This window comes from Notolepis coatsorum (assembly GCF_963971535.1).
Source record: "Notolepis coatsorum genome assembly, chromosome: 17".
NCBI lineage: Eukaryota > Metazoa > Chordata > Actinopteri > Aulopiformes > Paralepididae > Notolepis > Notolepis coatsorum.
This window is the reverse complement of record NC_140181.1, coordinates 109,349,301-109,361,475: the sequence shown is the minus strand read 5'-3', so window position 1 is coordinate 109,361,475 and position 12,175 is coordinate 109,349,301.

Below are 12,175 nucleotides of genomic sequence, written 5' to 3'. Positions count from 1 at the left end.
AGCCTCAAACCTCGCATAGAAGGAGTTGAGATCATTTGCTAAGGAGATGTCACTGTTCAGTTTGAGGGGGGTTCCTTTGTAGTCTGTCATTGTTCTGAGGCCCTGCCACATGCCTCTAGAGTCAGCCTGTTCAAACTGAAGTTCAACTTTATCCCTGTAACGCCGTTTTGCCTCTATTACTGCTCTCCTGACGTTGTATCTTGCCATCTTGTGTTCTTCCATGTTGCCTGTCACCAGCCCGGTGTTGTATGCTGATGTGCGCACTTTCAGAGCCTCACGGACGGATTTGTCTACCCAGGGCTTTTGATTTGGGTAGATATTAATTTTGGTGGTGGGGATTATTACTTCTACCTGAGTACAGACATAGTCAATCACCGTTTCGGTGTATTCGTTAATATTGGCTGTGTTATCACGGAATACACTCCATTCTGTGCTTCCCAGCACTGCTTGGAGTGACTCCACTGACGTCACGGCCCAACGCTTAACCTCTCGCGAGACCACCGGCGTTCGCTTGAGACTTTGTCTGTACTTTGGCAAAAGAAAGATGGCGGCGTGATCGCTTTTACCGAATGGACTAAGAGCCTGTGACTTGTACCCATTCTTAAATTGCGAGTATACATGGTCTAATATGTTCTCGCCTCTGGTGGGACAGGTCACATGCTGATAGAAATTCGGCAGCACCTTTTTAAGACGCGCGCTGTTGAAATCCCCCAAGACCAAAATGGCAGCGTCAACATTAGCTGCCTGGAGTTTGTTTACCTCGTCGTGAAGTTTTGAAAGTGCGACCCCAGTGTTCGCGTGTGGTGGAATGTACACTCCGATGAGGATGATGGACGTTAACTCTCTTGGGAGGAAGAAGGGTCGACATTTTATCGTGATAAACTCCAGGTCTGGGGAGCAGTGGTTAGACAGTTCCTTTGTGTTGCCTAAATCGCACCACTCCTTGTTTATCATGAAGGCAATGCCGCCTCCTCTCGTCTTTAATGACTCTTCTGCCGTCCGGTCTTTGCGGAGAACGAAGAAATGGTCTGCCGGTTCTATTGCGTGGTTCGGGACATCTGGACTCAGCCAAGTTTCTGTGAAACAGAGGACGTTACAATCCCGAATGTCCCTCTGGAATTGGATCCTTGCTCTGATGTCGTCCAATTTGTTTCCTATCGATTGCACATTGGCCAACAATATGCTGGGCAATGTGGTTCTGTGTCGTTTGGACCTCAGTCTGTTGGAGGGCGCTCAGTTTTTTGAGTACCTCATCTGTTGTTACCATTTCCAGCTTGAAGTCGTCCTTGCGGACCCCTAGGTTTTTGTAGTAAGCTACTATGTGTTCTACCCCATAAAGCCCTGAGTGGGAGGGTAGTTTGTTTACCAGTGTTGTGGCTATGTTTGTGAAGAAAATGTTTAAGTAATTGGCTACATCCAGCTTGTCTGTGATGAGCGTGTTGTCCGTTTTTATGTTTATGTTTGAGAATCTGGTTTTAAGTTTTTTACTGCATCCTAGTTGATTATTGAGTAATTTCCAAAGTTCACGTGGTTTGTTTTTGTTTTCCTCAGTTTTGTCATTGATGAAATTCTTTTTTGCAGTTTTGATCATGGAGTTTACGTCGTTTCTTAGTCTGTTTCTTTCTAGTTTGAGTTCAGTCACGTGGGCTTGGAGTTCACTGCTCGTGCTTTTGGTAAGCTTTGACTGACTTTTACGAAACTCAGAGCATTTTTTGTCTCTGGTTTTCATAGCGGCCAGTATTTCGGAGTGCATCCACGGCTCAGCGCGATTTTTTACCCATTCTACAATCTGTTAATTAAAGTTTTCTTTCATTCATTCATTCATTCATTCATTCATTCATTCATTCATTCATTCATTCATTCATTCATTCATTCATTCATTCATTCATTCATTCATTCAGTGCTTACACAGGCTTTGATTTACTTGCTGCTAGTTTAAAGTGGAAATGAAGCAGTGAGCATAAATACATATTCATAGCATCACATTAGTATTTAGATAAGCCACAGAAGAAGTCACGTTATAAAAATAAGCAGTTTCTAAGAAAAAACGATTTGTTGTGTACATTTCTGAAGCATTTAGCATTATGGGCGCGGCCATTTTGTTGCTGACGTCATACCGTGGCTTGGGTGTATACACTCTGGTTAGCTGCCTATATTGAATGGGTCGGTCAGCAAATAAAATGTTGCCTACAAAACAACGGGACCGCGGTGGTTCTGTTTGTATTGCTCCTGGCTGTTCAAACTAATTTTACCATGTGAGAGAGAGGAAAGTTGGTTAATTTTCACAAACTACCAGTGAAAAAAACAGTGTTGTTGACATGTTGGCTCGGGCTGCCTGCACCCAGACGGCGCGACCAGCCTGTTGTACAGGGAAGGAGGATCTGCAGCGAACACTTCATTGCCTCGGATTATGTTGTTGGGGTGGGATGTTTGTCCAGAAGACCACTAATCAGCTGAAGCCGGACGCGGTTCCCTCGGTCTTCGACAGACAGACCGGCGTTAGCTCTCGGGAGCTAGTTGGCACCAGCCGGGGCCAGGCGTTAGCTCTCGCTAGCTAGCGTTAGCAACCGGAGCGTCGCGGAGCATTCAGCCTGCTGGCTACCTAGACCCACTTCAACCAGCGTCGCGGAGCATTCAGCCTGCTGGCTACCTAGACCCACTTCAACCAGCGTCGCCAGCGTCGCCAAGCTGTGTAGCCAGCAGGCTGAATGCTCCGCGACGCTCCGGTTGCTAACGCTAGCTAGCGAGAGCTAACGCCGGGCCCCGAGAGCTAACGCCGGTCTGTCTGTCGAAGACCGAGGGAACCGCGTCCGGCTTCAGCTGATTAGTGGTCTTCTGGACAAACATCCCACCCCAACAACATAATCCGAGGCAATGAAGTGTTCGCTGCAGATCCTCCTTCCCTGTACAACAGGCTGGTCGCGCCGTCTGGGTGCAGGCAGCCCGAGCCAACATGTCAACAACACTGTTTTTTTCACTGGTAGTTTGTGAAAATTAACCAACTTTCCTCTCTCTCACATGGTAAAATTAGTTTGAACAGCCAGGAGCAATACAAACAGAACCACCGCGGTCCCGTTGTTTTGTAGGCAACATTTTATTTGCTGACCGACCCATTCAATATAGGCAGCTAACCAGAGTGTATACACCCAAGCCACGGTATGACGTCAGCCATGACGTCAGCAACAAAATGGCGGCGCCCATGTTGAAAACAGGGATATTATATTATATTTTTCAGACAAATAAGATAGATTTCACATTTGATTATAGAACCCTGTCTTACACAAGGTACACAACAAACAAACTAGGATCACATTGCTCACTGCTTCATCTCCACTTTAATGCTGCTAGTTTAATGGCGGAACTAATGTTGAAGCCCACAGTGTCCGGGGACGTTTTATGCCGACGCACGCGTGTCAAAATCTCCGCGGATTTAAGAGATAGTTTCACTTCTTCTTGTAAAGAGATAGTTTCACGGTCTTCTTGTAAAGAGATCAATAGAATAGAATGATCTTTATTGTCATTGTTACAAAGTCCAGAAGATGCTACAGTCCCCATAATGTCCTCTCTTATTGCAGCAGCAGTAAGGTACGTGTTGGTGTTGTGGTTGTTTGTCGCCCAAGCCATGCAGCTAAAGTGCTGCTAACTAAATGTTTACTGAGTGAGTTATTATTGCAGAAGGACTTCATGTGTTTTGTAGGTTAAGTTCATGTGTTTAACAATATTGCAAAGACATGTGACACTAAGAGACAAGTAGAAATAAGATGGATTTATGTTGTTATTGTTTGATCTGTGATTTATTGTATTTCATGTGTATGTGTTTCACAGTTCTCACCGTCCGGGTTTGAAAGAAATCCCACCAGTGCTATAAAGAACGTGTTGCTGTCATCATCGTATAAGAGGGAATTACACTAGGGCTTCATAGTCTTCGGTGAGTTTGATTTGATTGATTGAACATTTTATTAACAGATTGCAGAATGGGTACAATACAGCACGGCTCAATACACACAATTGTTAAGGGGATGCAGACCAGAGAAAGACTTTCGTGACAAAATGGCATCCAAGGTAATAAAAAAAGTCAACCAACGAACTAGATTCTTGTACCGGATCTCCTCTCTGGTAAACAAGAATACCCTGAAGACTCTGGCAGGAGCACTCATTCAAGGGTACTATGACTATGCTTTCACCTCATGGTACCAAAGCACCTCAAAGGCGCTAAAAACAAAATTACAAACATCACAAAACAACTTGACCTTACTTCTAGAACCCACCTCACCCCTGCCCACTTTGACAACCTAGGATGGCTTAGAGTAGACGACAGAGCAACTTGCAATGGGCCTGGTCTACAAGATACACTACACCACTAAGGTACCCATGTACATGCCAAAATACTACACCAGAGGGAGCTCCACAAATCATGTTAAACCCAGATTCGGCTCAAACAAGGGACTAAACACGTTTAGCAATTATGCCACATCAATGTGGAACGCCCAGGGCGAACGCCCTACCCAAAGCTGTAAAGGAATGTGAATCCCTACCCACATTCAAAACCGCTCTTAAAGAGCACCTACGGGAGGCTGCAATTCGAAACTGGCCACCGTAATGTCCAAACCCCCCCACCCCCTCCTAATGTACAGTCTCCTCCCCACCGTATGTATATATTCTCTCCCCACCGTATGTATATTTCTCTTCCACCCACCCACCCCCTCCTAATGTACAGTCCCCTCCACATGTATACTCTCTGTCAGGATCTATGGGTAACAGTACTGTATATTTGCATATCGTATATGTCACAAATGTAACAGTACCTGTATGTCATGTATGTCCCTATGCCATAAATGTCATGATGTCATGTATGTTGTGTATGTCATAAATGTCACTATGAATTGAAAATGGGGGACCCTGATGTAAACAAGACGAAAGTCTTTCTCTGGTCTGCATCCCCTTAACAATTGTGTGTATTGAGCTGTACTGTATTGTACCCATTCTGCAATCTGTTAAATAAAGTTTTCAATCAATAGTAATCCCTGTTGAAACGAGGCGAAGTGTTCCACTTGTCTGACTCCTCCCCCGGCTGCTCTCGCGTGTTTTCTCCACTTGTCTGACTCCTCCCCGGCTGCTCTCGCGTGTTTTCTCCACTTCCCTGCCTCTAGAGCCATATGAAATCCGTTTTATTATTTTCCAAATTCCATTTAATTTTTTCCCAAATTCCGTTTTTTCCGTTTTAATATTTCAGAATTCTGTATTTTGCTTTTTATGCTCATTTTACCATCAGAAATAGTGTCTAATAAGTGGGAATGAATAAATGTCCACAATTGAATAAGATATAACAGTCCATTTAATGTTTTTAAGTGCTGCAACTCAGAAATACAGTTCAATTTTACACAATATTTTTCAATTAATATTGTGACAAAATAAAAATACACATTTCAAGTGTAAACAATAGATACAGCTAGCTACTACTGACATTATCACAATGACAATGTTAGCCTAGCTATATCTATTATATTGTGATGAAATATAGTAATGCATAATTTAGGCACCTTTAGTTTAGTTTATTTCGTTTATAAAGGACAGTGTATAATGACAATCGTTTGCATTAAACAAATGGATGGGTGCACTAGATTTAGCAAGAAGCTATCATTTCCATCTATAGTCCTATGTACTGTAACGTTTCATAGCTATTTAAGTTTATTTAGATTATAAAGGGCAGTGTATAATGACAATCGTTTGCATTAAACAAATGGATGAGTGCGCCAAGACAACAGTTGACTGATAAAGTGACCATATTTATTTTTCAAAATAAATATAATTTGAATCAGAAAATTCACAATCCATCAATAACTTGTAAACATAACACTGCAAAATGTAAACATTTGCCAATTGCCATAGTGAGGTTCATCACTCAGTGATGTAAAAATAAAATAAAGGCCTCTAGAACTTATGCAAATCTTTGCATAAGCCTGGTATTCAAATGAAATACTGGCAGTCAGATATGTCTCTATGTAAAGTATACAAACAAACTGAAAAAAGTGCATTCCTCACAGTATCAAAAACAAATAAGCTACTGAAACAAGTTCCACACAGTAACAAACAGTCATTTTACAGAACAAAGGGTTAATATTACTTATAAATAATAATCAATATAAATGACTGAGTGAACCCTTTTTTTCCACTAAACGACTAAAGCATTGAGGTTTCAAACTTTCAATTGTTTTAATTTTTCTTCTCAAAGAGAGAGAGGGAGAGAAAGAGAGGGGGGGAGAGAGAGAGAGAGGGGGAGAGAGAGCGAGACAGAGATTCATGTTTGACCCTGTATTGTTATTTTTTTGGTAACTCTTCTACCGTTTTTTTAATTCTGGTCGGATCAGTGGGAGATTTTTTTTAATGAAGATTAGCATCTCTGCCTTCTCGCATGCAAGTCGGTTCCTTTGCTCGGTCATCAAGTGACCATATTTATTTTTCAAAATAAATATAATTTGAATCAGAAAATTCACAATCCGTCAATAACTTATAAACATAACACTGCAAAATGTAAACATTTGCCAATTGCCATAGTGAGGTTCATCACTCAGTGATATAAAAATAAAATAAAGGCCTCTAGAACTGTTGCAAATCTTTGCATAAGCCTGGGATTCAAATTAAATACTGGCAGTCAGATATGTCTATGTAAAGTATACAAACAAACTGAAAAAGTGCATTCCTCACAGTATCAAAAACAAATAAGCTACTGAAACAAGTTCCACACAGTAACAGTCATTTTACAGAACAAAGGATTTCTATCTATCTTAGGAAGCTTAAATGGGCTAAACACCAGTACCACCCAGCAAACCATCTCTTTCAACTGCTGCCCTCTGGTCGAAGGTACAGATCCATCCAGTCCGGAACCAGCAGACTGACCAACAGCCTCTACCCACGGGCTGTCAGGATGCTCAACGACGAACATCAACTTGCCCCCCCCCCCCCCGCATCCCACCCCCGGTGACATAACTCCCACTCCCACATTACAACAATAACTATGAACCGGACTTGCATTGCTGCACTATACAATATTTCACCCTTTGCAAGTCAACGCCCCCCCCCCCCCCCCCTTCCATCAACTCACTGGACTGAAATATTTATATTTATTAATTTATTTTGCACTAGCACTAAATGCACTTGGGACAATGATGGTATGTTATATTGAGGACATTGGGACATTGATACTTTATTACTATATTACTATTATTATTGACATTATTATTTTGCACATGCTATATCTTATGTTTGTATGCCAGTGGTGATGTTCCTAACAAATTTTCGTTGTACCAACAATGACATAAAGATCTATTCTATTCTATTCTTAATATTACTTATAATTTAATCAATATAAATGACAGTGAGTGAACCCTTTTTTCCCCCACTAAACTACTAAAGCATTGAGGTTTCAAACTTTCAAGTTTTCTTTTTTTTTCTCAAAGAGAGAGAGGTAGAGAGAGAGAGAGGAGGAGAGAGAGCGAGACAGATAGATTCATGTTTGACCCTGTATTGTTATTTTTTTGGTAACTCTTCTACTGTTTTTTTTTAATTCTGGTCGGATCAGTGGGAGATTTTTTTTAATGAAGATTAGCATGCCTTCTCGCATGCGAGTCGGTTCCTTTGCTCGGTCATCACGTGTCCAGCAGCAGAAAACAAACGCTCAGAGTCGACGCTAGTTGGGCCAGGCACTCGTGACGGGACTGGTTGCTACGCCAGTATTCCAGCGGGCAACGGCTCATGGGAAGCGTGGGCTCCAACAGATAGGACCGGAGCTAACAGTAAAAACAAAAGCACAGAAGAACGGGATCTAATTACGATGACGTTCTACCGGTTCCATAACACAAGTTAGACAGTGTTCATAAAACATTAAAATAAAATATATACTTACGTCCGCATCCACTCTGCTGTCGTTCTGTTCAGTTGCAGCATCTGTGTTTTCTTCCATGATTGCCTCAAACATTCCCAAGAGCGAGTTGTTGTTGTTCTCGTCTTCCCTGGTCCTCTTTGCCGGTGGCTCATCTGACTGGGGGCCGGGGGTGTCTGTCTCTATTTTGTGCAGCTGTTCCCTCAGCATTTCTGTAGCTTGACGTTTTGATGCGCGGCTGAAGTAGCGGTCCTTGTACCTCGGGTCCAATATCGTGGAGATATAATATATGGGCTTTTCCTCGATGTCACCAAAACGCCTTTGGACTGCTTTTAACAGGGTCTCCTTCATCGTTTTCACTCCGTGGTCTGTTGGGACGGTTTGTTTTAGCAGGCGTGTTAGGGCTTGGATGGAGGGGATCACGTCTGCAGTAGTGGCTGTAGCTTTGCTAATATTTCTAGTCAGCTGTTCACACGGATCGAGGATGGTCAAGATGTTTTGAACTAGAGTCCATTGGTCGGCGTTGAGTGTTGCTGGCAACTTGTATTCTACAGCATAAGCTGCAATAGCTTGCTTCTGCTTCACCAGACTCTGGAGCATGTAGAATGTACTGTTCCAACGTGTGGCCACGTCTTGTTGGAGTCGTGATTTTGTTATTTGCAGGGCCACCATTAACCCCTCCAGGCGGGTGGTCGCTACTTGAGAGTGCTTAAAGTGTCCAACAATCTTCCGACCGATGGCAACACAGTCAATCACAGCTCTTTGGCTCAGCACAGCCTCGTTCACAGCCAGGTGTGGGCCATGCAGCCCAGGCTATCAACATTGTAATCCCCCATAGCCTTTGACATGTTACTTGCGTTGTCTCTTAGGACAACATGGACCATCTCTTTCGTTATGTTCCATTTATGAAGCACAGCTACAAAAGCCAAACGGATCATATCGGCAGTGTGTGAACCTGGTAGTTCCTGAGAATGCAACACCGCTCTGTACAGTTTAAAATCTTTGTCCAGCCACTGCGCCGTCAGACCTAGCATGCTGACAGGGTTAACATCACAGGTCCATATGTCGGTGGTGAAACTTACATGACGTGCATTGTTGTCTATCAGAGTATGGAGGAGTAAGGCGATCTCATCATACTTGGCTTGTAAACGCTCCTCTGCAAAATTACGGCGGTTTGGAATTATGTACCTGGGCTCTAAATGATGAAGTAGCCGACAGAATCCCTTGTCTTCAACGAGGGAAAAGGGCTGGTCGTCAAGTGCCATCATTTCGGTGATCAAATTAGAGATCGCTTGAGCCCTTGGGTCATTTCTGTCAAACTTCTTTGATTTAGCAAACGCCTCGTCGATAGGTACAAGCGCCGCGGGTTCCAGCTGGCTTGGGATTCGCAGCAGCTTTAGCTGCTCGCGCGTCGTCGTATGCTTTTAACACACCGTCGTAGCGGTGGTGATGTTGCAGGTGGCTTATTAGGTTAGATGTATTGTATGCTGTTGCCCTTTTCCCTCCTCGTGGAACTTCTGCGTTACATTTGTTACAAATGCCAAGCAAACTATTTTCCTCTGAAACTTTGAAAGTCCCACACTACGGACGCCATCTTTGTTGTTTACAGTCACCCGGCGTCCTGCGGCTGAAAGTTAGTGGCTACGTCACAGCCAAGAAAGGGAGCGCTGGATTTGTGTAAACTAAAACGCCCTCTACCTATACCACACGCTATCATCGTACCACAGTACTGGCAAAACGGGAGGAGCCCACAGTAAAAACAAACGCCCTTCATACCAATTCACCCACACGGCATTTTTTTTTACCAAAAAATATATTCTGTTATCGGAGCTATCAATAACGTTATCGAGTTTATCGGGATGACGTCATAATTGCTGATATCAGCCCGATAATTATCGGCCCGATAATTATCGTGCATCCCTAGTTATTACTAATAAACAGTATATATAAAACAGTAGCTGTATATAAATTTTTTTTTTTTTTTTTTTTTTTTTTTTTAATGTATGCACTGGTATCGGATCAGTATCGGTATCGGGATCGGAAAGGAAAAATGGTATCGGAACATCTAGTTCTGAGTGAACCGGGAGGCTTCAGACAGGCAGCAAATGAGGTCATGAGACAAAAAAAAGTGTTATTCCACACAATAACCTGCAGGCAAAAGTTGTAATCATCCACAGCAGAAAACATTTCCTATGCTTCAGAGTAGGGCTGCAACGATTAGTCGACATCAACATAATCGTCAACGAGGAATTGTTGCGTCGATTAGTCATTAAAAAAAACAGACCGACAGTAAGTTTGGGGGAACTAATGGGATAACTGGGGATGTTGTTTGGTCCTGACAAGAGTCTCAAAGCAACTCTGAGGTCATGCTCAATGTCCAATCTGTTCCTCTGCTCCATCTTCAGCTGGACCAGAGCCGAGAAGCTACTTTCACAAAGATAGGTAGTGCAAAAAAAAAAATAAAAAATGTATATTGTTTTTCGATTAGTCGACTAATCGAAAAAAGAATCGACAGATTAGTCGACTACCAAAATAGTCATTAGTTGCAGCCCTACTTCAGAGTGACATGATGTGTTGAACTAGTCTCAGTGTGAGGTCACTAAATGCTTCAGAGTGACATGATGTGTTGACCTAGTCTCAGTGTGACGTCACTAAATGCTTCAGAGTGACCTGATCTGTTGAATTAGTCTCAGTGTGACGTCACTAAATGCTTCAGAGTGACATGATGTGTTGAACTAGTCTCAGTGTGACGTAGTCACTAAATGCTGGGTCTTGAGGCACGCTGTTTTCTGCTGTGGGTGATTAAAACTTCTGCCAGGTCAGAACTCCGACCACGAGACTCTGTGTGTAAACTGAGGGCACTGCATCAACTATACTACTATAGTATTTCATACCACTTGATGTCCAAAACTCTTGAACTATCCCTTTAAGGTGACACTCATCATCAAGTTCCAGTGACAAGACATGTCTAACATAATAAAAAAAAACATTCAGCCAAACCTGTCAATCTACAATTACTCTGGGGAGAGTGAACGTTGTACTTTGCAAGACTCTTATTGTTACTGTTTTTTATCTGGTATTTTTAGGCCACAGCCCCACTGATATCCAGTTCAGTGGAGGAGATGGCGTCTTGCAGTCACCCCTCTCTGTTGGAACTAAAGGAACTATCTGTCTGCTTGGTGGACTGCATTAAAACACCAGGACTTAAAGGAACTGTGAATGAAGGAGGAGGTAAGGCTCTAAAGGGTAAATACATCTTCAGTGTTCATACAGATGCTTGAAATAAATCATGCAAAGACGAGGCGATCGTTCAAACTATATCCCAAATTGTTTTTATGCATGTTTTTCCATGATTCTCATTACCATCATTTTCAAGGTGACATAATACTGTGATGAATCTGAAAAAAATCTCCATATTCCAATAAATCTAACTTTATTTTAAACCTTACATGAAATGCAAAAAAAATAATGCGCATATGCGCACAAAACACTCTATATCTTACAATCTAGAAAACCAGCCTGGATTATTGTGCAACAAGGCGATTTTTGCGTGGTATAGCGCACAAACGAAGGTATGTAGAAATAAACAGTTTTGGCCCTGTTGGAGTATAAATAGTGCCTGTCAAATTAGACATACTATTGTCTCCATAGCTATAATATAGAATATACGATGGGTCCGCAAACAACTGTTAAGTTTAAAGTGCTTTGCAAAAGATTCCATGTGTCGGGGGCACAGAAGCTAAAAGCAGATTTTCCCAATTCAGTGCAAACTCCTTAAGTGGCTTTATATTAGAAGCAGCAGCATGTCTATAAACTAGGGCTGTCCCCGACTAAGGATTTGGATAGTCGACTATGATAGGCCAAAATTTGTTGTTAGTCGACTATTGGTCGACAAAAAAAAAAGTTAATTTTTTTTCTTTTTTTATCATTCCATTTGGGCTGTGGGGGGTGCTTAATGTCTGAAGGAGTCGACTGAAGGCTTCTTGTCCTCTGCAAAAGCATGAAATTGGTCCACTGATGGATACATCTTGATATTTGTCTAGTCTAGTGTGTTCATTAGATGGGTGAAATCCTCTTTCAGTGCCTCTGTGCCTGTTTTCTTAGGCAGTTAGCCTCTGGTATGCGTGCCATTAGTGTTAGCCACGCTTCTAGGCCTCTTTTCTTTTGGAAAGAATGATAAAAAAAATATATATATATATATATTTTTTTTTACTAAGAAGTTGGCAGTCGACTACGACTCCTTTCGACCGATTAGTCAGCCCTACTATAAACTGTGTCCATAATCCAAAACAGAAA